The 27374-nt window shown below is 42.8% G+C and overlaps 1 long non-coding RNA gene across 1 annotated transcript; it reads right to left on the reverse strand.

Moving 5' to 3' along the window:
* Positions 1–531: 531 nt before the first annotated feature.
* LOC308060106 lies at positions 532–27274 on the reverse strand. Its single transcript, XR_013926607.1, has 2 exons — positions 24180–27274; positions 532–17651 (listed from the first exon to the last, which is right to left on the reverse strand). It is a non-coding gene; the product is annotated as an uncharacterized lncRNA (long non-coding RNA).
* Positions 27275–27374: the final 100 nt, after the last annotated feature.

Consider the following 27374-nt stretch of genomic DNA (forward strand, 5'->3'; position numbering starts at 1 on the left):
AGAGAAATTGCTCAGGAAGGACTTGTGCTCTTTGACTGAGACAAGGCAGTACTTGATGCTTCTCCATCTTTGAGGACCTGGCAGTTTCATCACCCCCTACCAAAAGCCAGGGAAATACTAGAACAGACGCAGCTTGTTAGCCAGTGGATCCTTTAATTTGCGCTTGGCAGACAGTCATGGGGAGGGAGGGAGGGAGGCCAAGGGGTTGTGCTGCTGCTGTGCTCACGCCAAGCAGCCAGGCCTCCTGGAAGGATGCTTCCTGTGCGCAGCCTAAATCATCTTTCAGATGTTTTTGTTCTTCTGAAGCAGCAAGATGATTTTATTTCCTACAGTAAAGTTAATTTCAAAAGAACAGAAAAACAAATAATATAAAACCCAAACAAAAAAAAAAAAGCCCAGTTGGGTCTGACAGCTCAGCAGATGGTTACCTAGGACTAGCACAAACACCACCAGCCGAAGCATGACTTTGCCAACTCCCTCCCAGTCTCCAGCTGATTGTGCTTTCCTATGCAGGCAGTAGCTTCTTCTGTGTTTTAGCAGTGGTATCCTCAAATCTTTGATACTTTGCTGATAATTCTCCCCCTCCTTGTCAGAGCCACTACATTGATTTCTCACTTCCTAGCACATGCTTGCATTTCGTGCAGGGATACTTGTTTAGAAAGACCAACAAAGGTCACACCAACACCATTCAACACATACTGCAATTCGATATGCAGCTGAGTAGGATGGAGAAAGATTGGGGTAATGTGACCCTTCCTGTGTGCTGTGGGAGAAACACCCCAGCCAGCTCTGCAGCTGCATCGTGGACTGCAGCAAAGGACTGTTCTGAGGAAGGACAGGCAATCCCCTCAGTGGGACACTCACTCAGCCAGATCCTCAGAGTTGTTTCCTCACAGTCACCTGTCCTGATGGAGAATCCTGACCAACCCTGTTGAGCTTGTAGGGTCACTGCAAGGCAGCAAGACGGCAGAGCACGGCATCAGCTGAGGAAGTGCCTCAGCAGGACCCAGTCTGGCACGGTTTTGGGTTCAAGGTGAAATGGACTTGAGGTCATCAGAAGGGTTCCTATTTGCAGGCAACCTGTAGGCACCACGAGCAGTGTCAGAGCACTCCCACTCTGCCTCTGGATCTGGAGGGGGAGGATTTCACCCCTACAGTCACTCCTCAGAAATTTTGCTACATCTTATATGTCCATCTTGGAAATCTTTCTCATCTTCAGCAGCTTCCACAGACCAGTTTTGAAGGCTTACAATGTGGATTTTTGCAAGGACAAGCCACATACTTCTTCAGCCAGCAAAGGCTGAAGTGCAGGAACAAAGGAACCTTCATCAGTCTCAGCTTGTGTTTTACTTTGCAGGTGGGAATAAACATGTCCTAAAAGACCCACACAAATGAGCTGTGTTGGGCACTACTATCCTTATGCAGAGCACCAATATATCTGTCCTGACTGCTTTGGCTTCTGAAGATCAGGATGTTGTCAAGGTCCAGTAAATGGTGCGGGCAATGGAAGGAAGGAGGAGCCATCTTCATACAACCTAGCAGAGGTAGCTTACTGAAGCATTGCAATTTCTCTTCTCTCATGCTGTAGGGACTTATAGCCTGGCATCTCTAAGGAGCAAGAGTGTGAACTTTATTGTTCTTTTGAACTTAGAGGAGATTGTATGCCCAGTACTCTCTACAGCCACAGCTTCACCCTCTACACAGCCTTACACCTCTACATCAAAGACCTACAAGAGCACAATATAGTGTGGTAGACTGGGACGTTTTCTATCAAGTTGTGTGCAGGAAGGAAGGTTTCCTATCCAGATCCATCCCTGGGTAGATCATGTCAGTTGTCAGGTTTAAATTCATTTTTTATTTCTCTCTTTTCATTGCGAAATGGCTGGTGAAAGGGCTTCCAGGGCAGAAAAGTAGTTCCTGTTTGGCCAAGAGAGCCCAGACAAACATGACCTATGTGGTATTTTTTTGCAAACTTCAACAAACTAATAGATCTCAATAATTTCAAATATTCGACACTGAATATAGATTATGCTTGTGCTAATGGTAATTGCTGAACTTGACCTTTTTCTGTGTTTTGTTTTGTTTTTTTTTCTTCTGTGTCCAAAATAAGAGGAGCAATATCTGTGCATCGTTTTTTGGAAAGCCACTGCTGACAGGTGCTGCACGGTATTGCAACAAACACAGCTCAACCCAATGAGAAAGAGATCCCTGCTTCAGTGGTGGCAGCAGGCCTGTAGCAGAGGAAACCCCCACACAGATCCAAGCACGACTTCAAAATCCTTCCCTTTCTTGCTTTTATTCCCTAACATCATTTTCCAAGTACAACCTGGTGTCCTGGACCAGGCCTTGGGCCATCAATAAATCCATTGCATGACTGAAGGCACTCAAACCTCACACTGAATCCACAAAATTCAGCTGTGCAACTCTGGAGCATCTTCCTGCTCAATTACATGATTTGGAGAACCTGCTGTGCTCCACCGAGAAGGCATGGGATATGCAGTGATTACCAATGTGGAGCCTGAATGAGTCCTGAGCTGTAGATCTGATCACTCTGGAGTGACAGCCATGGGCTCTCCTGGCACAGAGGCCTGGGCTGTGTTTGAAGATCACTATTTTGGTTCTCTAGCCCCATATCTCCAACAACAGCTGCTAAAGATTAGGAAAATAACATTAAAGGCCTGGCTGGCACTTCTAACCCAGTCCTCTTACGTAAAGGTATAACTGCACATATGTCCCCTATCGCAGCGCTTCATGGGGCTGGGAATTCCGCATCACCAGAGTTCAGTTCCAGGCAACAGCAGAGTAAGGACCAGCATGGCAGAAAGAGACATCGGGGAAGATCTTAACATCAGAGAGTGCAGTCACACCAACCAGTGAGAAATTTTAAGAGAGCTGTGAGGGATCTAAATGTGCCTCATTGTGATGTCAGGTAATTTTTATGAAACTCTACTTACTTAATTACAGTGACTATTCACTTTTGCTAACATTTCAGAGATCAAATATGTGTCCAGGGTTTATTTTCATACCCATGTTGTTTTGATTAATGAGTGATTCATCACCAGCTTATCAAGATTAGTCAAATATTTTGATAGAAAAATACTGAAAAAGCATATATTTGGATTTTTAAAATAACTACTGCATAAAACTCAGTTCTACCTGATACCAAATGATTAATGTGAAATCAGCCTTATGGCCAAGCTCAGCTAAAAGGGTTTTCAGAGAGCTCCGATCTGTTGTCAGTATCTGTGTGCTCCCATTAAAGTGTATCCCTGTGATGGTGGAAGACTCTTGCCCTAGTACAGTTAAACAGGGAGCGCAGTAGGTAGTTTGCTAAGCTACATCTGAATCCTGAAATTTGTGATACCTTAAAAGTCTTCCAGAAACCTTCTGAATCCCATATATAATAACAATATAATTCTAGAGGTCCTGCTAATAACCCAGACAAAAAATTTGGTGTACCAGTCAGCAGTTCCTATTCCCAGATCCCTTACACCATCAATTCCAGCTGTGCTGTATGGATCTCATTAAAAGACTTCTCCTCTTGTGCTGTAATTTCTCCTGAATTTCCTGAATTGGCCCCATTAATGTTCACAGCTGGGCTAATAAGATCTTAGTTTATCTCAAGGGGAGCCATACTGAAATTATTCAAGCCAAAATGGGATCGTCATAGTTCAGATTGCCTCTTGATTCCAGGTGGTTTGGTTATTCTATCAAAACACAGCCTGCATGCCTTTCTACTGCTACAGTTTTCTGGGAGCACACAGGGTTGTGCCCCTCTGACAGCTGTACCTGCTGAATTCCCCCTTTTAGCCATCCATGTCGTGCCAGTCAACAGCATGAGGTACTTAAAATGACTCTAAGAATTTGGCCTAAAGGGCATGCCTGCACGGTGTTGTACAGTGCTACACACAGTCCATACACCAGATGTGATAACAGCCAGTGCAGCATAGTGATCCAACCAGGCTAATCAACTGGGCTAATTAACTCAGACTCACCTTTACACCAAGATCACTTCCAGTTTGTCCATTGCTAGCTCACAGCCCAGCCCAGCTCTGTCCTGCAAAAACATGTCCCCACTTCCACGAGGATGCCAGGTTGGAGACCTGGCCAGATGCACAGCATGTCTAAATCCCCTGGAGCTAAGAAAGCTCATGTCCAAGGGGATTCCAGTGAAACCTCTCTATGCACATGAGTGCCTGTACTCTGTTTTGGGGACCAAGCTTGATGACTGAGTTCATGGAGTTGAACTTCATCTTTTAGCACTCCAGAAATGGCATTTTCTTGCACCCTGTGAAAGCACTCCGAAAATCCAGGGCTGAATTATTTTATGGTGTTGGGAACACAGCCCGGGCTCATCACTGGTGGTAATTACAGTCCCTCTGGTCTCATGTACTGCAATTCAATAACCCATTATTAACAGTTGGAGGCGGTGATCTAGCCCTTCTGATTTTCACTTCTGAATGCAGCTAATTAGTTATGATAATGAGCAGAATTACACCTCTCCATTCCCCACTTGGGAGTACAACAGTCACAATCTTATAACCACCTACTTTAGTCTCCATCCCAGCTTCCTTCAGAAACAGTCAAACACCTTGATTAGAATTTCAGTCCCACAGGGCATAAAAGGCAGAACAAAACAGTAATTTTGCAAGGCAGGTTGTTAATATAATTTCAGTTCTTTCTCCATTACAGCTCTGTTCCAGGGCTACATACCAAGCATAGGGCCCATGCAGAGCCCAGTCCTGCAGTCTCTGCGGCAGCATTTGCAGGGTCTGGCTCTAATGCGATAACAAATTTTAGTTAAATCAAGTTCGGAATCCTTGCCAACCCTTGGTGACCCAGAACCAGCTGCTTTCAGAGGCAAGAAAGGAGAGAAAAGTTTCTTAAAATTTGATTTTGAAGTTTTTTGACTGCTGAGGTGTGTCCTCTAAGATGAAGGGTTTAATTTCGCTCCCCAAAGTTATTAAACACTATGTTTGACAGTGCCAGCCCTCTCACAGTCCTTGCCACATTCCAGCTTTCGTATCACAAGGTCACAGAATGGTCGGGATTGGAAGGTATCTCCCAAGAACATCTAGTCCAACCCTTTGCTAAAGCAAGTTCACCTTCAGCAGGTTGCACAGAGTCACATCCAGGTGGGTTTTGAATGTCTCCAGAGAAGGAGACTCCACAGCCTCTCTGGGCAGCCTGTGCCAGTGCTCTGTCACCCTCAAGGTAAAGAAGGTCTTCCTCATATTCAGAAGGAACTTCTTGTGTTTCACTTTGTGCCCGTTGCCCCTTGTCCTGTCGCTGGGTACCACTGAAAAGAGCCTGGTCCCATCCTCCTGAATATGAACCTCGCCTTTAAGATATTTGTAGGCATTGGTAATATCTCTTCTCAGTCTTCTCTTCTTCCAGGCTACACAGGCCCAGCTCTCTCAGCCTTTCCTCATCAGGGAGGTGTTCCAGACCCCTCATCATCTTCACAGCCTTCCACTGGACCCTCCCCAGTAGTTCCCTGTTCCTCTTGAGCTGGGGAGCCCAGAACTGGGCACAGGACTCCAGGTGCAGCCTCACCACGGCCAAGTAAGGTGGAAGGATCACCTCCCTCAACCTGCTGGCCACGTTCCTCCTCATGCACCCCAGGGTGCCATTGGCCTTCTTGGCCACCAGCGCACACTTCTGGCTCACGGGCAACCTGCTGTCCTCCAGCACTCCCAGGTCCTTCTCTGCAGAGCTGCCTTCCAGCAGGCCAGTCCCAGCCTGTGCTGGTGTGGGGGGTTGTCCCTCCCCAGGTGCAGGACCCTACATTTGCCTTTGCTAAACTTCATGAGGTTCCTCCCTCCCAGCCCTCCAGCCCGTCCAGGTCTGGCTGAATGGCAGCGCAGCCTCTGGTGTGTCACCCACTCCTCCCAGTTTTGTATCGTCACCAAACTTGCTGAGGGTACGCCCTGTCCCTTCTTCCAGGTTGTTGATGAATAAGTTGAGCAGGACTGGACCCAGCATGGATCCCTGGGGAGCACCACGAGCTACAGGCCTCCAGCCAGGCTCTGTGCTGCTGATCACAACCCTCTGAGCTCTGCCATTCAGCCAGTTCTTAATCCACCTCACTGTCTGCTCCTCCAGTCCACGCTTCCCGAGTTTACATCCCAGGAATTTATGGGTGACAGTATTACAAACCTTGCTGAAGTCAAGGCAGACGACATCCACTGCTCTCCCTTCCTCTACCCAGCCAGTCATTCCATCACAGAAGTCTATCAGGTTAATCAGGGAAATTTCCCCCTTGGTGAAGACATGCTGAACACTCTTAATAACATCCTTTTACTCCACATGCTTTGAGATGACCTCCAGGATAAGCTGTTCCATCACCTTGCCAGGGATGGAGGTGAAGCTAACCAACCTATAGTTTGCTGGGTCCTTCTTCCAGCCCTTTTTGAAGATTGGAATCATCTTTGCTTTCCTCCAGCCCTCAGGCCCTTCTGCCTTTCTCCATGACCTTTCAAAGATGATGGAGAGTGGCTTGGCAATAACATCTGCCAGCTCCCTCACATAAAGTCATGCGTCTGTAGTCCATTTTCTAGCAATCCACACTTCCAATGCTGCTTTCCCTTTTAAACTCCCTTCCCACCAAAGCAGCCACAATGCTTTATCTGCAAAACTGTTTTACATTATTATACTGAAACAGAATCTACACAGAATGACAAACCCCTTGTGTCAACTGGGGACCACTGTTACGGGCACCAAGGATATTCTTCAGCTAGCAAAACCCACTCTTCCAAATCTATTGTGTGCAGACAGTGAGAGAACTTTCCAGTTCTTTAACTTTACATCCCACTGGTGTCCCTCATAAAACTATGAAAAATGATGTTTAACAATGTGCTTGTGTTCAAAATTTCCTGTATTGTTTCCCTCTCTGAGGACATGCGAATGACAAGCAATATTTTTTTATTCTCTGCAGTTTATTTTTTCCTGCCTCTTTTGCTCTTGCTAGATAGCAGGCTGTCCACCTCTGGTGGGACACACTTATTTCCCACTACAATCAATTCTAATATTATCAAGTAGTATTATAAATTGAGATATAAAATGGGGAACAGGAAAAATAAACATGAACGACGCAGGAAGAGGCAAAGTCCTGCAACTCCTAAGTCCCAGCAAACTCCTGCGAACTTACACAGAGGAGGAAGGCCCAAGGAAGAGCTCAAGTCCTGGTTATGCTTTCAAGGCCTTGTAAAGAAAGCATACCTTTGCTTCCTCCAAAAGGACAGTCAGTCTCCACTGCTGTACGACCTCTCTGGAGGAGGAGTTAAGATCATCCCCAAATTGTGATGTGTAACACCCAAGTCTAGAAGGATTTGGAGAGCTGAGGCACACATGAAAATGCACAGAGATTATCTGGAAAGCTAATACAGCTTTTGCTGGGAATTCCTGACAGTCTTACACGCAACTAACGGGCATCTTTCTGAACAGAAATTATATAGGTCATTACAGATGCTCATGTGAACTTGAGGAAAAAATTTAGCTGAGGTGAGAGTACACGGTCCCAGCATTCAGGGCAAGAGAAGACCCTCATGCTGGCGCATGATGTCAGAGAGCCTGGGGAGTGCACAATGAGACTTTGATTAAGGACAACAGGATTTGGTCAGTGTCTCCAAGTGGTTCACATTTACTTAGGCTGAGAAGTTAGAGGTGTAATGCAAGTTTAACAACACAGTGAACATTCCCAGAAATGCCTGTCAAGTCATAGATAATCAGGAGTGTTTGTAGGCTTCAAATAAAAATATTTACTCCCCAGTGACACACAGTAGCTGTTCCCCAGTTCTCTGAAACCCAGCCACCATAAATGGTAAACAAATGACACTGCAGATGAAGCTACAAAACTTGTTATGTTATTTAACATCGACCATTCCACATAATTAAGGGAGCACAATTACTTAAACATGCTTGTGATGTAAACAACCATGCAAATTGCATTTCCAACTATTTTGACTGTACCCACAGCATAATTAGAAGTAGCAATTTATTACTCAGTGTAATAATTAGAAGTAATTAACTACTAGGGGTAATTAGAAATAGTAATTCATTTCTTAATGCAATGAGCTGCTTTTGCAGCATGTGTGTACTCGCATGCAAGTGCACATGCAAATATTTAGCAGTGGATAGATAGCTACCTCGAAGATGCCTTTATCCAAGGCTTCTGATTCTGCCTTGTATGGAAATTATTTTATCTATGGGGAAGATCGATCATAACTCTCTACTAAGTATCTCCAGACATTATTTGTTCAGCCAATATATTGGTGGTTTTTCTTTCTAAGGTCAAGTAGTGGATGGACAGCCTCCATGAAAAAAATCAATAACAATAACCAGATCCAAGAAAATTTGCATTTTTTTGTTTGCTTACAACTCTACCTGCAATAGCAGGTACAGGAAAAGCACATTGGAATAGAACCTATAGTTCATTAACAGTGACACCTAATAATAGAAAAATTATAAGGGATCTGTACCATGGCATAACTACTGTGTACTTATTGGAATTTTAAAATATTCCCTGGCCCACCTTAATGAGTAAAAGCAAAATAAGAAAACTACTAAAGAAATCTAGTGAAACTGTGTTTTGCTTTTTGTAGACATTCAAAAGGGAATGGACAAGCTCTTTGTATCAAGAACCCCCTTTCCTACCTCCAGATGGTTGCAAACCTTAGAAGCATAGAGCAAGGAGCATCAATGAGCTTTCCAGGAGGCAAAAGGGGGACCCACAGTGGTTTGTGAGGGAGACCAGGTGAAAGACACTGTGTCAAGAGCAAGAAATATTGGACCAGTCCCACTCCATGGAACAGTGAGACTAGAAAACGAACATATGAAAATATGAACTAGAAAATAACAGATATGTTGTCATATCTATTATTAGTTTAGTAAATTACCTCCCTGAAAATCTTTTGGTCTTATTAAATGATACTTTAAAAAAAATTCCACCTGTTGCCCAGGGTGGCCTGGGTTAAAACTATGCATTAAAACCCCCTCCTCTCTCTCCTGCATCCTTTGGCATAGCGATGCTACCAGTGATGGACTTGGCCTGGGAAAGCTGCAGGAAGCTGCAGCCACGGGCAGGCAGTGGAGACTTCCTAGCCTCTCTACAGTCTGTTTGCAGACTACACTACTACCGCCTAATCTGAAACTCTCCTGTTCTTTTTCACCAAGCTGCACGTGAATGATCATACCTTGGTCAGAGATTCATCGGTTAACTCTTTTCTCAAACAAGCTTCACCCACAATCCAAACATTACCAACAGTGTCCAAAGTCTTGGCTGTTCACTTGTCTGTTGCTCCAGCTTCATTTTTCACCCAACGAATCTTCTCTTCTCACCTTTTAAACACTGTTTCTAAAGCAGATTCTCCCTCCTCATTTCTCACTGGCCAAAGCTGGCTAACATTATTGAAGATACTGCTGGAAAAGAACAAAAACATTCTCACTGACCCTAGTTTTCTACAGAAAATGCACCCAAGGCAGGTGATTATGGTTTCTCCCCCCAGAGAGTCATAGCTTTGAAACCATGCAATATCAGTAAACAATGTCCAAAGGTATACAATCAGAAAGTGCCATAAAATGGTAAAGGAAGTGCTTAACTGCAGGAATGCAGCTGCTTGTAGTACCATAGCTTTAAGACAAAAGGATCTCAGGGAGGAGAACTCACAGTCATTCTCTGCATTAAAATCACTTTCCTCTTCATCTTTTTCTGATGCAGCATTTTTCCCAACAATTAATTCCTAGAGTTCCACCCTCAAAGCAAACTTCTTAACGTGACTTGGCATTCATTACACCACATCAATTAATCCAGTTCAGTGAGTTGTGAAGTTAGGGAACAAGCCATCAGGTACATTACAACTGCGAAAGGTGAAAGGGAAATCCACCAAAGTAAAAAGAAAAGCAAAACCAAATCACCTTTACATTTAAAATACAAATGAAAATTACCATAGCATAACTGGAAGTCCATTTCCTGATTGCCAAGCCTTTGGCTTCAGTCCAAAGTTTGGGCATCTGTGATAGAACAATCATCTTGCCTAGAACTCCTAAGAGAAGAAAGAAAAGCAGTTAGGAAACACTTCTTTACCATACTCCTTTGCTCGTTTAACTGTAGCCATGGCTGAGGTACAATGCAGCTGTAGAAAAGAGATAGGAGACTCCGGAGTTGTCTATTGATTTTGTTGCCATTATTCCTGATTTTGTTTTAGTTATTGTACTTTCACTGTAGTTACTGCTAACTGGGAAAAATAAACAGTTCTGCCAAAGATGTCCTGGATCAGGGACCTTCCCTAGTCAGAGAAAGAACACGATATTCATTGAAAGGTCATCCTGAACTGAAGCCGTGGGTACAGCTGTCACTGAAATGAAAAGCTGGAATCTGTTGCCAGATAACAGGTGTATAAGTACATGGAAGAGTCATTGCTCACATCTTAGTAGCCCTAACAGTTTCCAGCAAGGATCATGGCACCATTATCCTGAATGTAGTATGAACACATAATTCCCTACATACAGAAACCCAGAGTCAGGCTTGTTCTTGCAGTTCTTAATCTTCTATACTTGTCCTCTAAAGGAATCTTTTACAGTCCCATGTCTTTCTGCAAAACCCCTTCCCTCCACGTGCACTTGGATGTGCTGTGGCTCTGCAGTCAAGCTTGCATGTCCTTTAGAATGGTGAACGAAGGTGCATGCCAGGAGAAATAAAAGCAAGGTCACCTGTGGCACTTCCCTTTAGCTCTTGCTAAAGACCACTCCAGGGCAATGCATAATGTTATAGCCCTAGAGAATACTATAAATAGCATTAGGCCACCTCTGCACTCTGCAGACCAGGGATTACTCCAGATACTTGAAAGTCTTCTAACGTACTAGCAACATCCCTCGATACTTGTCTTCAGCTGTAGCAACCTGCCAGACTTGCCTTCTGGAGAATTTTTTGCCTTTCTAAGATTCGTCTATTCCCAACCCAGGATTGTAAAGGCACTCTCAAAGCAGTCCCAGCTAGATTTAAACTTTTAGGCCTTTTATCTGGTCTAACACAAGCAAGATGATAGAAATGTCATCCTCAGTTTGGTATTTTCTAGGTCTCAGGCTACAGCTGATATAGCATAGGGTACAGTGAGAGGAACGGATGGTAGAACAGCCGTCAACCGTTGTCCCTACCTGCACATCTGAATACAAATTTGACATTTCAACAGTGGCTTCAGTTTGTCAGTGAGGTTGTACCACAGTACCACAGACAGGACTTCTTTTTTTTTTTTTTTTCTGAAATAGTGAGGTCAAGGGAAGATGAACTTTGACCAAAGGCTTTAGTCAGCATGAGTTCTGAAATTTCCCTTTTATGCAGTAAGCATGACACACAACAGAAGTACGCCCACTCTAAAAATGAGATGGCTTGTTCACTGGACTTACTAGCTCAGTGGCAAAGTGTAAGAAAGTGCAAAGGACTGCTGAAGTCTACATACTCCTTGAGTCTTACTGATGTTGTTCAAGCAAAGAACAAGCAGCATTTCTATGTGAAAGGGTTTCCAACCACTCAATACACTGGATTTCCACAGGCAGTCAGAAAGAGCTAAGCAAATCTCATTTGTGCAGTTAAATACTCTCTTATGGTGCACAGATCCTGAACTAACCCTCTAAACCCACCTGCATTTTCTCTACTCTCCGCCTTTGCTTGAGTTTTCAGCTTACCAGCTAGATGGAGTTAAACAACTATATTTCTAACACATTTTGCCCCATATTTTGTTTCACTTGTGTTGTCTTCTGGAACCCTTGCCTGCATACAGCTGAGAAGATTATTTTTTAGAATTATGTGTACTCTGCACACATGCATGAAGAATATATCAGGTAACGTGAGTGAATACAAGGTATTTTATTTCAAAAACACCCCAAGATGTATTAAAGCCTACAGATTTGAGTTGGTTTATAGCAAAGAATCTTTGATTCATCAAAATCAGGTTTTGTGTTTTGGAATAAGGCATGTCCTCACAGTTCAGAACACTATAAATGTTCTCAGGTATGGTGCTGACATGCCACAGAACACGTTCCCCAGCAGTGTAGGAGCAGCTGTCCCTGCCATGGTGGAGGTACCAATCCATACAGAGCTTTGGGTGGTGGACTCAGCTCTGTAAGTCCCCAGATGCAGGGCAGAGCTGATGCCTCTCCCCAAGTCTGGGAGAGATTATTTTCTTTCCTGGTATGTTCTTCTTGCAGCGCTGTGCCACCATGTGGAGGAGTTCTGGAAAGGAGTCAACATCAGAGATTATGAGAGAGGTAGACAGGATCTTCTCAGAGACTTTGTGGCTTCAAGAGCCCTGGACAGCAACTGCAGTGGAGACACAGGTAGAACCTGTCCCTAGCAGGATGGTAACTGCAAACTCTAAGGTGGGTGAAGGCTGAAAGCTGGTGACTTCAGGCACTGAGAGGAAGGCTTCTGCTCCAGCACCTGAAGACTTAAAACTATGGAATAAGTATATGCCCCTCAAAGCTGAGGAGAAGCCAGGTATGCTTTCAAGTGAAGTATCTGGGCCAGCTGACACAGAGTTGTGCAGGAGCACCAGGACAAAGCGGTAAGCAATATTGTGGGTGGATCTCGGCTGTGGGGGACACAGGACCCATTTGCTGACCCAACCTGTCATCTAGAGAAATTTGCTGCTTGCCAAGGCCTGGATCTGAGATATTGTGGAGAGACTGCCAAAGTTTGTCCAACCCTCTGACTACTACTCCCTGCTGTTCTTCCATGAAGGCACCGATGATAATCTAACATACTAAAGAGCTGTGGGGATGATAGGCAGGGGTATGGGGGTCCTGGAAGTGTTCTCCTCAATGCTGCTAGTGAGAGGAAAGGGCGTGAGGAGGAGGGACTAATGCTGCATGTTAACAACTGTTTGCAGAGATGATGTTGGCAAAAGGGATTTGGTTTCTGCTGCCACATGACCCTGTTTGAGGACCATCATCTGCCTGGGAGAGACAGGCTCTACCTCATTAAGTGGAGCATAGATCTCTTTGCCAGCAGGATGGCTGACTTGGTAAGAACAGCTCTAAACTAGGAATAATTGGGAAAAGGGAGAGTTTCCAGCAGCCCTGTGAGGGAGTGATGGACAGGGTAGACAGATAAAGGTCCTGGTGTGATGCAAACAAAAGTGAAGACAAAAACCAAGAAAATGGAGCTTAAATGGTGTCACCTCAAACATATGCATGTAAACAAGGACATGCCTGCAAGGCACAATTATGGGAAAAAACTCAGAGCCTTTCAGGGAAAAAAGGAGTTTCCCTCTGCATGTCAGCAAACACTTCTATACCATGAGGGTGACCAAGAACTGGAACAGGTTGCCCAGGGAGACAGTAGAGTCTGCCTCCTTGGGGATATTCAAAAGCCACCTGGACATAGTCATGAACAACCATCTCTGTGTGGTCCTACTGGAGCAGGAGAGGGATTAGATCAGATGACCTCCAGAGGTCCCTTCCAACATCAACCATTCTGCGATTTTCAGTCATAATATAATCAGAGTTTTGAAAGCTCTGTGTACCATTTTTGGTGTTTGAGTACAAAATATTATTTGGAGAGAGTTATTTCTCTTTGACGAATAACAAAAAGTATTTAATTAAATGGTTTCACTGTAATCCAAAGAAGAAATCCTTCAGACCTATTCAGCTTCCATTTAGCAAACACTCCTATTCTGCTCCTGCCGACATTACAATCAGTGGCAAGACTACCATCCACTTCAGACATGACCCTTCATATAAGTCAAGTACATCAACAGGCTTGATGTCAAAGTCACAGCAGTACAAGTTAAAAGCAGATGAATGAAGGTGAACACCATGCTTTAATCATAAAGCAAAGACAGGAGGAGAAGCAGGCACAATCTTTTTAGCCAGTTTTGCTATAGCATGGAGGCTTTAGAAACCTGCTAATCAAATTTAGCCACGCTTGGGTAAATAGCGGACTCCTCACTGGTAACTAGGTTCCTACAAGATTTAAAAAACAAGGCAGCTCATGAGAAACAGGTAGAATATTCACAGATTCACCCCAGCAACTCTTAAGCCCCTCAGCTAATTTCTATGATCATATGCAATCAGCTGTTCATCCACCACACAACAGTCCTAGAAACAATGGTCATGAGGGATGAGATTAAAAAAATGCAAAGACAGATGCAAAGATTACAAACAAATGCTAGCGTGAGTCAGTTACCAAGTCGCTCATCTGAGTGATGCAAATCTGTTCCAAAATCAGGCTTCATTAGTCTACTGCTCACAAATTACTTGTTTACAGATTTTTGTTTTTGTCTTCTTGTAAACAAGATCATGAGCTTAATTGGATGGGATATTTACATTCGTGTTTTATCTGAGTAATTGAAATGGGCCCTTTTACTAATCATAAAGCATTTTATTACTGTAACTTTTAGTAATGCAATATGGAACCATCATATATACCGGGTGAGAAACAATTAAATGACCATTAGTAGAAACCTGGCATTAGAAAGGACTGCTCTTGCTTTTCTGGATACTGAGTCCTGCAAGGACCTAGGTGCTAATTTCCATGGGGTTGCATGAACATGAACAGACATATCAAAGTGTGAGTCTGTGTGAGCATTTTAATTTCAATCACAAACTACTTCATGCATTGAATCTCCAGATCAATCCCATTTCTTTGTTTTCACTCCAATGTAGAGTTGTTACAGGCATATAAATGGGGTTCCTGATGAAACTGAAGCGGAAATTATGCTTTAAGAGTGCACCTGATGCATTCCAACCTCCTATGGGCATTCATTCAGTCCACGGAAACAGGCTGGAGCTAGTCCAAAATAGCCTCTGCACCCTGAAGAAGATACAGGGTGAACTGCAGGTCTTTGGCATCCAGTGTTCCATTCTACAGATCTGCTCCTATCGCACCACAGTGCTTGATAATGTAAGTATAACTTCTGTGACTGCCAACACTGGGACCTAAAATGAGGCTTAGCTCTGCAAATAACGCCTGAAAAATAATATTTACCATGTATGTGCCATCAGAGACTGTATAAATGGGACTTGAGTTGTGCATACAGCAAGTATTCTGGCCTTCTCTCTAGAAACAAGTTTTAGACTTGTTCATTACACATTAGAACAGTCAACTCCTAGAGATTCCTCATAATTCAAAAGTTTTGATTTTGGAAAGTGCTCTCTCTTTGTCACACACACCCACAACAAACGCATGTTCACATAAACACATTCAAATATTTATATATAATGACATTTAAAGAGTCGTTGTTGTTGGCTAGGTCTTCTACTTCAGTACTTAAATAGCTCCCTACACCACGTGCACCATGTTTATGTAATTGCTTTTCTAATAATACAATTGGTTTCTTTTCTCCTTCAAAAATGAGCAAATAATTATTTTTTTTTCCCGCAGCATCACCATTCTGTAACACAATTTAGCTACATGCAACAGAAAATTCTTCTTAATGAAGACTTCTTCTGTCCCTTCAAGCACAGAATCATTTTGTTACCAATCCACCACAACCACTGTTTTGACATTAACAAGCCCAAAACTCACTACCTGGCTAGGAAACTAAGAGGACACCAAACCCTGCATGGATTCTATAATGTCAGAATATTTTTCCCTTGCACAATTTGATTATCTCATCTCAGAACCTGGAAGGAAAGGTATGTAAAATGTTTTCATGAAAACCTTGATAAAGTGTGCCCTCATTGTTACTTTGTTCAAACTAATTGGCATAATGGGCTGTGTGAGTTACTTCTATTTGTGCCTACTGCTGGGAGTTCATTACACTCTAGTTAAAGGTGGCTCCTGGTGGGAAAAAAACGAGCAATATTTTAAAGGATCGTGGTTTTCAGAACTATTCTTGTTGGAAACACTATGTACATCACACACAATTGTTATATCATGGTTGTCATATCATTGTAGCTCTCCTAAAATCACTGGTGTAAAGTCCCGACTCAACCACATCTTAATTGGTGAGATCTTGGGGACTTGCAAGGGGTTGCAGCCCCACACCACCACTCTCCCTACTACCCAGTGCAGCCTCATCACTGGAATGTGTACCAAGAGACAGGCAGCGCAGCACCTCCACCCCCTCCACATCATGGTAGGAGCTATGAAAGATCCTGGGCATGGTGGCACTGGTCCCTGAGACATACAGACACACCGCATCACACAACCAGCACATGCAGAGTACATGGAAAGCACCAAAGTGACAAGCCTTCACCCAGCCCTCCTCTTCCTTCCCTCATGCCCTCCATAAACTCATAACAGAAAGCTCTTTCAGAAAATAAAGGAGGTGCAGAATTGCCATTGCACTTTTTGTTGAATTTTTGCTGGATTTTAAATGAAAATGCAGCTTTTTTAGGAGAATGTTTTCAGTAGTATTGTCCAGATTTGTATCAGAAAACCCCACTTTTTTTGCTGAAAGCCAAAACGCCCAAAGTTCACTGTTCTCAGCAACAACAAAAGCAGAGAAAAGTGTACTTTTTGTCCCAGTGGCATTGGATTTTGCTGGATAAAACCTGCAGCAATTTTGAAAGCAGCAGCAAGTATATGCACATAGTCTCAAAATGGCACAGTTTCTGGCTAAGTCCAGTGGGATTTTTCCATTAAAAGAAGAATCCAGCCTACCTGCAGGCATTTGCAGCAGATGAGGGAGATATACAGTCAAAAAGCAAATCAAACATCAAGGGAGTCACTAAGCTAAAGACATCCCTTATGCTTCACTTCACTAACACTTCTCAGGAATCACTGATCTTGTACCTAACAGGATCTTAACCACAGGAGCCAGATAAGCTCAATATTATCATGTCAATTTGTACATTAGCTAAGAATTAAGTGAGGTCTCAAGTTCTGTGGAAGCTTTTCTTGTTCAGCCCCTGGAACTGTTGCTTTGTACAGCCGACTAGCTTCTCCACCAGCTCCAACCACTAAAGCAAACTTCAGGATCACTTGGCAGAGACTAATGTGAAGCTACAGCAGGAGCAAGTATCACACAGGACAGACACCATTGCCTTTGGGAGAAATCATTTATTTTGTTGGAAGGCTGATTTCTTTTGTTATTCTGTAGAAAAATTGATAGAGCACAAAGTTCTAGTACTTCCAAGACCTGGATCATTATTTTCTTGCAACCCATGATGTTTCAACGGTACCTAGTTCTGTCCCTTCACAGGAAGTGCTATGCAGGGATTACTTGCAATCAAAAAAAAAATATTGGCAGCACATAAATTACACATTTGGTGCTTTATGTGGCACCAGAAAAGGCATCTCAAGAGGAAAGCTTAGCAATCAAGGTTTCCTCTGCACACACATCACCTGCCTGTGAGCTGCTATGCTTATTATTAAGCAGGAGTGCCATTTGGCAGGCTTGATTAGCAGAAAGAGCTAGAAGTTATCCATCAGTCAATGTCAAATCAATGTCCATCAGTCAATGCATTGCCTGGCACCTTCAGGTTGACTGTGAAATGAGTGGATGCAAAATTGAGAGGCCTTGACTTGTTGTTAATGACAAGAGGAAGACAGGGGGTGTTAATAGTGCAACTTGGACATAGCCTGGGTTAGGTAAGTGCAAGGTACCTGGTGAATTCTCTCCTGTGGTTTTTATTGGTCACAGGGCGATCTGTTCTTGCCTTTCTGCTCTCTGTTGTGCTGCATACAATTCAGCGCCAGCTGGGCTTGACTCCAACAGCATCAGGGATTCAGGGAAGAATAAGGAAAGGCATGTTGTGCCAGTGAAACATAAGATTTCCAGTAACTGATTTCTTCAAGAAAATGCAGTCAATTTCACCTATCTCAACTTCTGCGAAGCTCTACAAATTAAATTTGTGAAGATAGAGATTAGCACAGGAACCCAAAAGTAGAAACAGTTGTAGTGAAAAGGAGAGCTACAAGGCTGGAGGAAGGCATCCCACAAAAGCAGAGTTCTTCAGGGATGGATCCATGCTAGCAGTTATAAAGGATGAAAAGGGGGGTACAATGACAACACAAAGATGGAGGACACTGTCAGCAAGACAACTGGACAACCTTAAGAACCAGTTAAAAGGTTAAATTTTCATACAAGGTAGAAAATGCATGCACAGGAAGACGCATTAGCAATGAGTTATAAGCTGTGGTGAAAGCAAGTGCTGCCAAAAAAGTCATGGCGGCCACAAAAAAAGCAAAAGCAGTCATAGGATGCATTAGCTGAAGTATTTCCAATGGACATGGGTAAATATTAACAACTTTCTATGGGGCATCAGAAAGATCTCATTTGGAGTGATATGTACTGTACTGGTAATCTAGTTCCAGGTCAGTTAATTCAGACTGAAGCAGTGCAGGATAACAAGGAGAATGTGAAGGCTGCCTTATGAAAGGAGCCTGGGAGAGTCTGGTTTGTTTAACTTCTCAGATGAAATCTGAGATAGATAGAATTGCTTTCTACCAACGTATCCAGAAAATAAGTGCCAGAAGAGCTATTTAAACCATAGGGAAAAGATGGCAGCAGAACAAAAGGGTATAAACAGGTCATGAATAAATTTAAGCTATAAATTAGAAGTTCTCTAACAAATAGAAAGTAGAGATTCTGGAATAGCCTTGTCACAGGAGTAACAGCAGTAAAATATTAACTGATTTTAAAATAGGAGGATATTTTTGTAACAGGGGAAGATATGTCATGGCTGCCTGCAATAACAGAGGTCAATGGTCAGAAACTCCTGCACTCCTTTCCTGTCCTGTGTTCTCATGAATCCTCAGCAGTAATATCTATGTAATTTGTACTGTGGCTGGGGACCCATCAAAAGCCTATGTTCTCTAGGCTGCGTAAACTGCTGATGAAAAATAGGAAGCCATCGTGGCTTTACTGTGACTTCCCATTTCCCTGATGCTGGTGTTAAGACCCCAAAATGGTGCTGCCTCCACATTCATACTTCATACAAAAAATGTGCCAGGGAAAAATTCATAGAATCACATGATCATAAGATAATTCAGGGTGAAAGGGATCCGAGGGCATCCCTAATCCAACTTTTAGCTCAGACCAGGGTTAGCTTTGAGATAATACCAGGCTGTCAGGGCTTTATCCAGTCACGTCTTGAAAACCTTCAAGCAGAGAGGCTGCACAACATCTCTGGACAAGTTGCTCCACTGCTTGACTGTCTTCATGGGCAAAAAGTTTCTCCCTTATAAGCAGTGTGAACCTCTTCTCTTTCAGCTTACATCTGTTGTCTCTCGTCTTCCCAACACGCAGCTGTGAAGAGCCTGGCTCCATCTTCTCAATAACATCCCCAGAAGTACCAAGGGACTTCTGTTAGCTCCCCCAAAGCTTTGCTTCTTCAGGGTGAACAAGACTAGCAACCTCAGCTTGTCCTCATATGGCATGTGCTCCAACTCCCAACCATCTTAATGCCCCTTCTTCTACCACTTTCTAATTATAAGGTCTCAAGAACAACGTGGACATGACAACCACTTCCTAGAAAAAAACCTTAGGCAGAAGGCCAAGAAGAAAAGCTCTAAACACTTTTACACCAGCCAAATACATCTCATGTGCAAAAGAGGGAAGGACCTGCTGCATGTCCTGTCCTTCCAAAGATTGCCCTATAACTCATATTCCCAGTATCCAAGCAGCCTTCCTCTAAAATCCAGCACTTCAACATTACCTTGCATTAGAAGAAAAGCTAACATTGTGGTTGCACAGCTCTGTTCACCTGTGTTTTCCTGCAGAACAAGCAGCAAGCACAGAATTGCAATTGAAGGCTTACAGCAGAGAACAAAACTCAGGAGGCAAATGTGGGACTTGGAAGAGATGCACATTTTAAACATTCCTCAGTTAAGGCTTTAATCACCCAATTTTGTTTCCCATGAACATAAAAAAAAACCTAAATCAAGAGAAAATAAAATCACATTTCTAGATCAAGTATTCCAAAATGCCTTTTTATTCGGAGTCAGCTGACTTCAGCAATCACATGGCTAGAAAAGCCACTGTCTTTTGACAGAAGACACAAACCACCAAGGCTTTAAAAGTGTATAGTAGGGAACCTGTGAACTAAAACCATGCAGATCTTCCCTAGTTCTGAAATAAGACCTGATAAACCTCTGCATTCACTTAAATACATAAGATGGGAGATGACACAAAGGACTCAAAACATACCATGTCACAGCAGATGCTGACTACTCTATACTGACACAGTTCTGTTCGTTTGGGTTCAGTACCTTCTTCTGGTTTAAATATTTCAGCTGTTCCTTTGCTGTTGCCTGTTACAACTACAAAAACACTGCAAGCCTTGAAGCACGGTGTGAAAAGTTAGAGCTAGTTTACAGGTACGGTGGCTAGCAACTCGGAATCCAGAAGTGAGACCAGCTCAAGCTGTTCCCGTTCTTCCATCTCTGATGGCTCCAGCTGCTTCTGCTGGGGATAGCAGGGCTTTGGTGAACATTACAGCTGCAGTGCAGATACTGCCATCTGCACAACCACAGGTGGCTGCACAATTAGCCAAGCACATTCCCAGCGTTATACGGAGCCATCTATCCACTACCTCCTTCTCTAATATACGTCTGTTCACTGTTACAATTAACTAGAAACAAATCTGTTTCTTAGCTAAATAAGTCAGTTCACTTGCACCCATCCCATCATGCAAATACTTGTAGGATATTACTGATGGTGATGCCTCACTAATTCTGAATTACAGACCAGTATTACTTCAGCGCTACCCTTGCTTCTAAAGACTGAAGTCTAGGAAGTGTTTGTGCTAAGAATCCTTATTAGCAGTGGTTTGCAATAGAAAGATTTTTAAAAAGGCATAAAAAAGCCAAAATATTTAGCCAATATGTAATATGATCCACAGGAAGGCTTTTCCATCCTGAAGTTCAACACAGTCACTTTCACTGGTTGTTTTTTGAGTTTTCCTTGTCTCCTGAGTCTGATGTTTTAGAAAAGTCACATAACTCAAATCACTCTGTAGAAGCAAAATTTTGTGCTTTCCAAACATTCCTGACATCTGAACCCACTTCAGATTATAAGAACAGATGAAAGCCAGAGAGTGAAAACAAACCTTTCTGTTTATGCTAGTTTTTGTTCTTGTGAGTCTCCTTCAAAGCATAAAAGGTGAAATTAACTTACAGGATGCTAGAGTCATTAGAAATCACAAATTGTCTTGGCATGGCATTGTATTTGAAGGAATAGAATTGATTATCAGGATTAAAGCACCAGTGATCTCAAGTAAGTCATGTTCTGCATGCAGATATTTAGTATGAACTACGCTTTCAGACAGGATAAAAGAAAAAAATGTGGGACAATACAGGTATGTAACAGAGGGTGCTACAGTCAGACTGGAGGCTCTAGAGCTACAGGAGCATAGTCTGTACTGGGAAAGACATGGTGATGTATGAATTTAGTCATAGGAAATATCAAGATAACTGAAATATTACTCGCTTCAGTGGGGTTCGGGGGGGTGGGGTGGGGAACAAAAAACAAACAAACAAAAAAAACCCCACACAAAACACCACCCAAAAAACCCACAAACCAACCACACACAAAAATCCCACAGACCAGTATATCAATGTGAAAGTTCAGAAAACTAGGTGTAATTCCATCCATCATTCTCCACCCCCCGACAGCCTCTAAGTTACTTTGGTTTCTGTTCTCCTCTCCATAGCTGCAGTAGCTTAAACCAGTCACGTCACACGGACACAGAGGAGTGAATGGAGCCCCAGGCTCAGCCGTGACCTTTTCCTCTGCCTTTCCAGCGGATCACCTCAGCTTCTCCTGTCCCTGGGGACTCACATCTGAGCGTTATGCAATTGTACTTGCCTCACACAGAGGGGAAGCCTGTGAGAATACACACATAAACAACTTGAAGTGTTCCAGTCACCTAGGAATAAGCATGCAAGCACCTGGGAAAGACAGGCAGGTAGAAGGTAAGAACCCAGCAAGCTGCATTTCCTTGGACTGCAATGTCAAGAAGCAGGTTTCCTCACAGAGATGGGGAGGAAGTTAGGAAGCTCTCAGCTCCAGTCTTTGCTTTTACAACATGTCCATAAATCCCTCAAATTGTGCAAAGCCATCCAAGGAATTCTGAAAAGAAGGCTGAGATCTCTACTGCTGCAGAAAAGGAGAGACTCTGCATACGGGTCTCATAAGCATGATCAAACACCTCCTTTGACACAGGAGGACCAAATCCTTGAGAAAGAATCAAAGCTGACTTGTAACAGTATTGGTCTTGCTGTGTTCAAGTGACACTTGGCCTGAAGATATTTCTTGGTTCTTTAATATAAACTGTTGCTTAAAAAACTTGTTTACTGCATAGTTGAGCTGTAATCAAATGAACACTGCAAGCAAGAGAACAGTAACTTTAAAGACCATGTGTTCAAATATTTACCATTCCATTAGATAAAGCTCTCACTAACAGTGCAATACTCTTCTGCTTCATTTATGGTCCTCAGTAATCTACAGTACAAGTGTGGCATCTGACTGTGTTGAGAATCTTTTATGATACCTCAGAGGTGAAAACTCAGATAATAAAGCAAAGAACCCACCTTGCAAGCACAGTTGCTAAAACAAAGTCTAAAATCAAATCTCTTACTAGCAATGAAAAAAACCAACTTTCCAGGCTTTGGGACAAATTGCAAGACAATAGTATCTTTCATGTTGTGTTATTTAACTACGAAGGCTCTACAGATCTCTCCTTCCTCTACCCCATAAAAGCCACACTGTCTTCATCAGTGATCCAGCAGATGGGAAGTGACACAGGTGAAGGAGAAGGCAAAGCTGCACTTAGCATCTACCAGCACAAAACCATCCCTCGCAAACTGGAAATGCAGAAACAAGAGCAGGTGAATACTCCCAAAGGAGGTGGTGCATATCTTTTCTTTTTTCCTCCTAGAAGTGGCATGAAGTGTGAACTAAATCGGAGAAAAGATTTCTCACCATTACAGCTTCTTCCAGGATAACTGGTAGCCCTGAGAGTATCATTCTGCAAGCTGCATGAAAGCAGAAACACAAGAAAAACATAGTCCCAACCTCAAAAACATGCTGTGCTCATAGCAACAATGGGCTCCCACAAAAACCCACTGCCAGCCTGCATTTACTGGTTAGTTCTGGTTAGTCCAAGAGGAATTAGATACATGGTTAGAAGTACTGAACACTCCCAAGTCAAAAACCGAACTGATGAGATCAATGAACCGAGAAAAAGCTTAAATAAGAGAGCAAGAATCCATTTTCAGTTTTCCCACAACGATGGGAGACAAATAGCAACAATAAAAAAAACTATTTTTCTGGAAAAAGCACTGGACAGAGCAGGACTTGGCAAAAGATCTGAATAATGCGTATACTGACTGAGAGAATTTATTTTTTATTCCTGATAGGGAGAGAAGGGAAGGAAAAAGGCTAGGTGTGTGCGCTGCCACACAGAATCAGCTGTTGGAGTAATAAAGGACAGACCCACATCTTTTCTGCAGTGTCTGCTGAAGGTCACACAGACACACGCGGTGTCTGGAGTCAGCATCTCTCTTCCTGAAACAAGTTTGTGAAGTGCTTGACACTTGCTGCAATCTGCTGCCTTTCAAGGGAGAAATTTTAATTGTTTTTTCTCTGTAGCTTTCACTAACGTTGCTGTTGCCTGGGTTGGGTGGGAAGGAAGGGATTCAGCCAAAGAATTGAGGAATAACTACATTTTTCACCAGAGAAGAACAGGGATGGGGGATGCAGAGATTAACAACCTACTTAGAAGTCCTGGAAAAAAATCAACAGCCTGTTGTAGTTGTAGTGACAAGAGACATTCTGCAAGTCCTGTCCTCTGCCTGGAAAGAGGGATGAACACCAGGAGCAAGGGGTCCTGAACACTTTGCAAGAAGACAGAGGCACCTCCCTCTATCACTGCTCAGCTGCCTGATAACAAAAAAAAAAAAAAAACACACACGCACACACAAAAAATATAGCAATTTTCTTTTTTTCCCCTAACAACTTCCAGAGACTTGTTTTTTTACAGATGCAGCTGCCCCACTTGAGCTCTCTCCTGCACCAAAGCTGGCATTGCAGTTTGAATGAGGGCAGAGCAAGAAAAGAGCTGGGAGCTTTCACAATGGCTTACCGTGAGGACCAGACTGGATTTCCTTGAAGCAAGCTCCACCACATATAAAATGCTCCTTGTCATAGTTTCTCCAGCATGCACTGTCACTTGAGTGACAAAGACAACATACTGTGTGTTACCCCATACCATTCTGCTGGTGGCAAACTTACCCTGGAATTTCATCCCGAACGCTAAAGGGCGGCTTTTCTCTGTAGTCTGAGCGATTCCCTGTTTCACACCCTGTGCCTCCTTCTGCTGATGTTTGCCTGAACTGCAAAAAGACATACAGCAATACCACGTGTACAAAATAATTCCTCCAGCAATTTACTAGCAGCCAATCTACGACTATTCAGCTCAGCATTGCCTTTGCTTAACTCTTACAACTTTCAGAGTCGTAGAGCTTGGTTGGATCCACCTTCCTGGGCAAAACCACTCTCTGGCAACGAGTAAAGCTCACAGGATGCTGGGCCTCCAAGGAGGGGAGATGACCCTACCAGAGGTTTTTGCTTATTTGGAGCTCAGGGAGCACCAGCTCACATCAGTAAGCAAGTGATACAAACAGCAGAGGGTAAAACAAGTCTGTCCTCATGCTGACTGTAGCCATTTGAAGCCCTTCCCATGGGTCACCTGGGGATTCCTTTAAAACTGGGTGTGAGAAGCAACCTAATCAGAACTCCCAGTGTCAGATGGGAAGTTGTAAAATAAATCACTGAGCCAAAGAGAAAATAGCTCTTCCTTACTGTTTCCTAGGGCAGTTCCTCTTCCTAACCTACCCACCCACACACAAAAACCAAACCACTTGCCCTTCATGCACCAGCAAGTTTTACCAACACCACAGCTGTTGAAGCTGCCATTTGCTTTAAACTGGGCTTCATAAGGCAACGGGTCATCTCAGTGCATCCTGTTTTCCAGGCCATTTTGCCAAGGGTGGCCATGCCAGCACCCACACTACGGCAGTAGCCTGAGCGAGTAAACCCAACTACAGCCAGCTCTGGCTCACACTTGCTCTTGCATGATTGCAAAACAGCTGCTCACCTGCAAACTAACACATCAGTTTGAGCAGATGCTCTGGCAGAACCCTGAAATTTCCAAGTAAATGCTTTTCTTATCCATGATAGTCCTTCAGGAGCAGCACAAATAAATGTTCAAGACAAGAGCTAGCCTCCATCCTCTTCTCAGATTCCACCTAGCACTTGTTCTGAATTAGGTTTTATGTGTTATGTACAATTGGGGCACGGGAAAAAAAGAAAAGGAAACCATCAGGAGAAAAATCTCTCTTAGGACTAAATTCTGTTGGATGAAGGGTTTTTTGTTTTTTGGTTTTTTTGTCTAGAAGTGAAGCCATTCAGTTCTGTGAAACACCAACAGCTGCTTTGCACCAGATCATGAGCAGATTGAAAGCCTCATGGAGTATGAAAGAAATGTTACTTACCAGTGTGTTCAGTGAAGGGTGTCTAACATTAAGCAAGCTCTATTTCATGATTGAATCATATCCAAGTGTGAATGAAAGTGACTGCAATAAAGCTACATCGCTTTCATGAGGTTTAGGTAACTAACTCATCCTGTGTTCCCCACCAGAAGACCAAGCAAGTGGAGGCTCAGTGGCTGCCACAAAAGATGGGCTTTAAACAGGTATGAGTGGTTGACAAGCCATGACCCGTGAAATGGAAGGGGTCATGTTAGATAATCAGAAAGGACCCTCTAGCATGAAAATGCATTAATTTATTACAACATTGCTCTCAGATTAGCCACAAGCCCCATCAGGTCACAGGATATGCTGGATAAACTTGACAAGTAATCAGAATATATGATTATTGGATAAGAGTCACAGTTGTTAGAAATGAACCAAAGATGTTCATGCGCAGTAATTGAAGACTTGGCTTTATGACACCAGATAATTAAAGCATTATTCATTTATCCTTTATGACCAGTATATTACAGTTTATTTTTCAAATGCTTCAAGCTATTAAATATGATGAGGAATTAATAATAAAAAGTAAAGCAATAAGATAATTCTATTGAGCCAAGTCTCATATATGTAATTGATGTTCATTTCATTACCAGGGGCCAAAGGTTGCTTGTTTCACTGACATGAATAGCCCCATTGATATAGTGCAAGTACAAAGTAAAGTCCAGCCTCCAATGAGATGCTCACATTGTATCCCAAGCTTGGACAATATTGTGTTAATTTAATGGAAGATAAATTCTAAGGGACTGAAAAATATTGATGTGACCCTATGTGAACTAAAAAATTCAACATTGTCCAGTATTTTGAGTGCAGGGACTTTAAAGCAACAGCCATTACTAGAGATCTTTTCCCAACATTTCTTAAAGAGTTTGTTAAAAACATTTGGAATGTAAAGTATTCACAGATAACTCACAGTTTTCTTTGGCTGAAGAGAAGCCCTGTAAAGTAAGAACACTCCTGGAAGTTTTTAAATAATACTAATGGTAACCAGTGTCCTTTTTGGAAAGAAAAGTTGTTGCTCTTGTTAAAATCTGATCCAGCTTCCTCACAGATAAAACAAGACAAACTACATAAAAGCGGGGGGTGGGGTGGGGGTGAAAAAAGATCGATGCTGCATCTGCCTCAGATAATGGCTCTTTCTTGTAGTTCTCTTTTTTTTTTTTTTTTTTTTTTTTAATAAGTTTGAGCACAACACTCAGTTTTACAGGCCAATCTGAGACTTAGCAGAATTGTTGCAGTATCAGATTCAATAAAGCGTTGTTTGTCCAGGCTCAGAGCGATGGTCTCGGCTGGCAGATTCAGGCTTAAAAACAAAAATAGAAGGAATAAGCAGAGAAGATGAAACAACACATGAGCAAGAAGGTGACAAGGGGAAATTCAAATCCTGTGCTCTGGATGATATATGTTAACAGAAGTTTAAAGTCTGTGAACGCAGCATATAAGGCTCAAACAGAGCATCCTGGTGAATGCCAAGGCTGCATGATCCCCACTGCTGTGAAGAAATTTCCCAAGGGAACATGTTAATGTTATACTGGAAAGGAGAAGTGAAATCCAATCAACTGTCCAGGGTCACATCACACAGACATCCTTCTTCTCTAAATTAATTGAAGAGTATGAGATTATGAGTTACTCCATCCATCTGTAACTTGCAATACCCTGTATTTCAAATCATGTGTCCTAGATCAGTGGAAAGCTAACTTGAAGGACGATCCATGTATCTTATGGAACCATTCTAAAAAATTTAATAATTACCTTTTTTTCCCCGAGGGTGTTCTCTGAAGCTGCAAATAGCAGTCTCTGAAGCTGCAAATAGCAGTGACTGAAAGAAACTGTAAAACATTCGGACTTGCAGGCATCTTCCTGAAATATTACAGGCCATGTTTTTATGTCTGATTAA

This window comes from Falco punctatus (assembly GCF_963210335.1).
Source record: "Falco punctatus genome assembly, chromosome: 3".
Lineage (NCBI taxonomy): Eukaryota > Metazoa > Chordata > Aves > Falconiformes > Falconidae > Falco > Falco punctatus.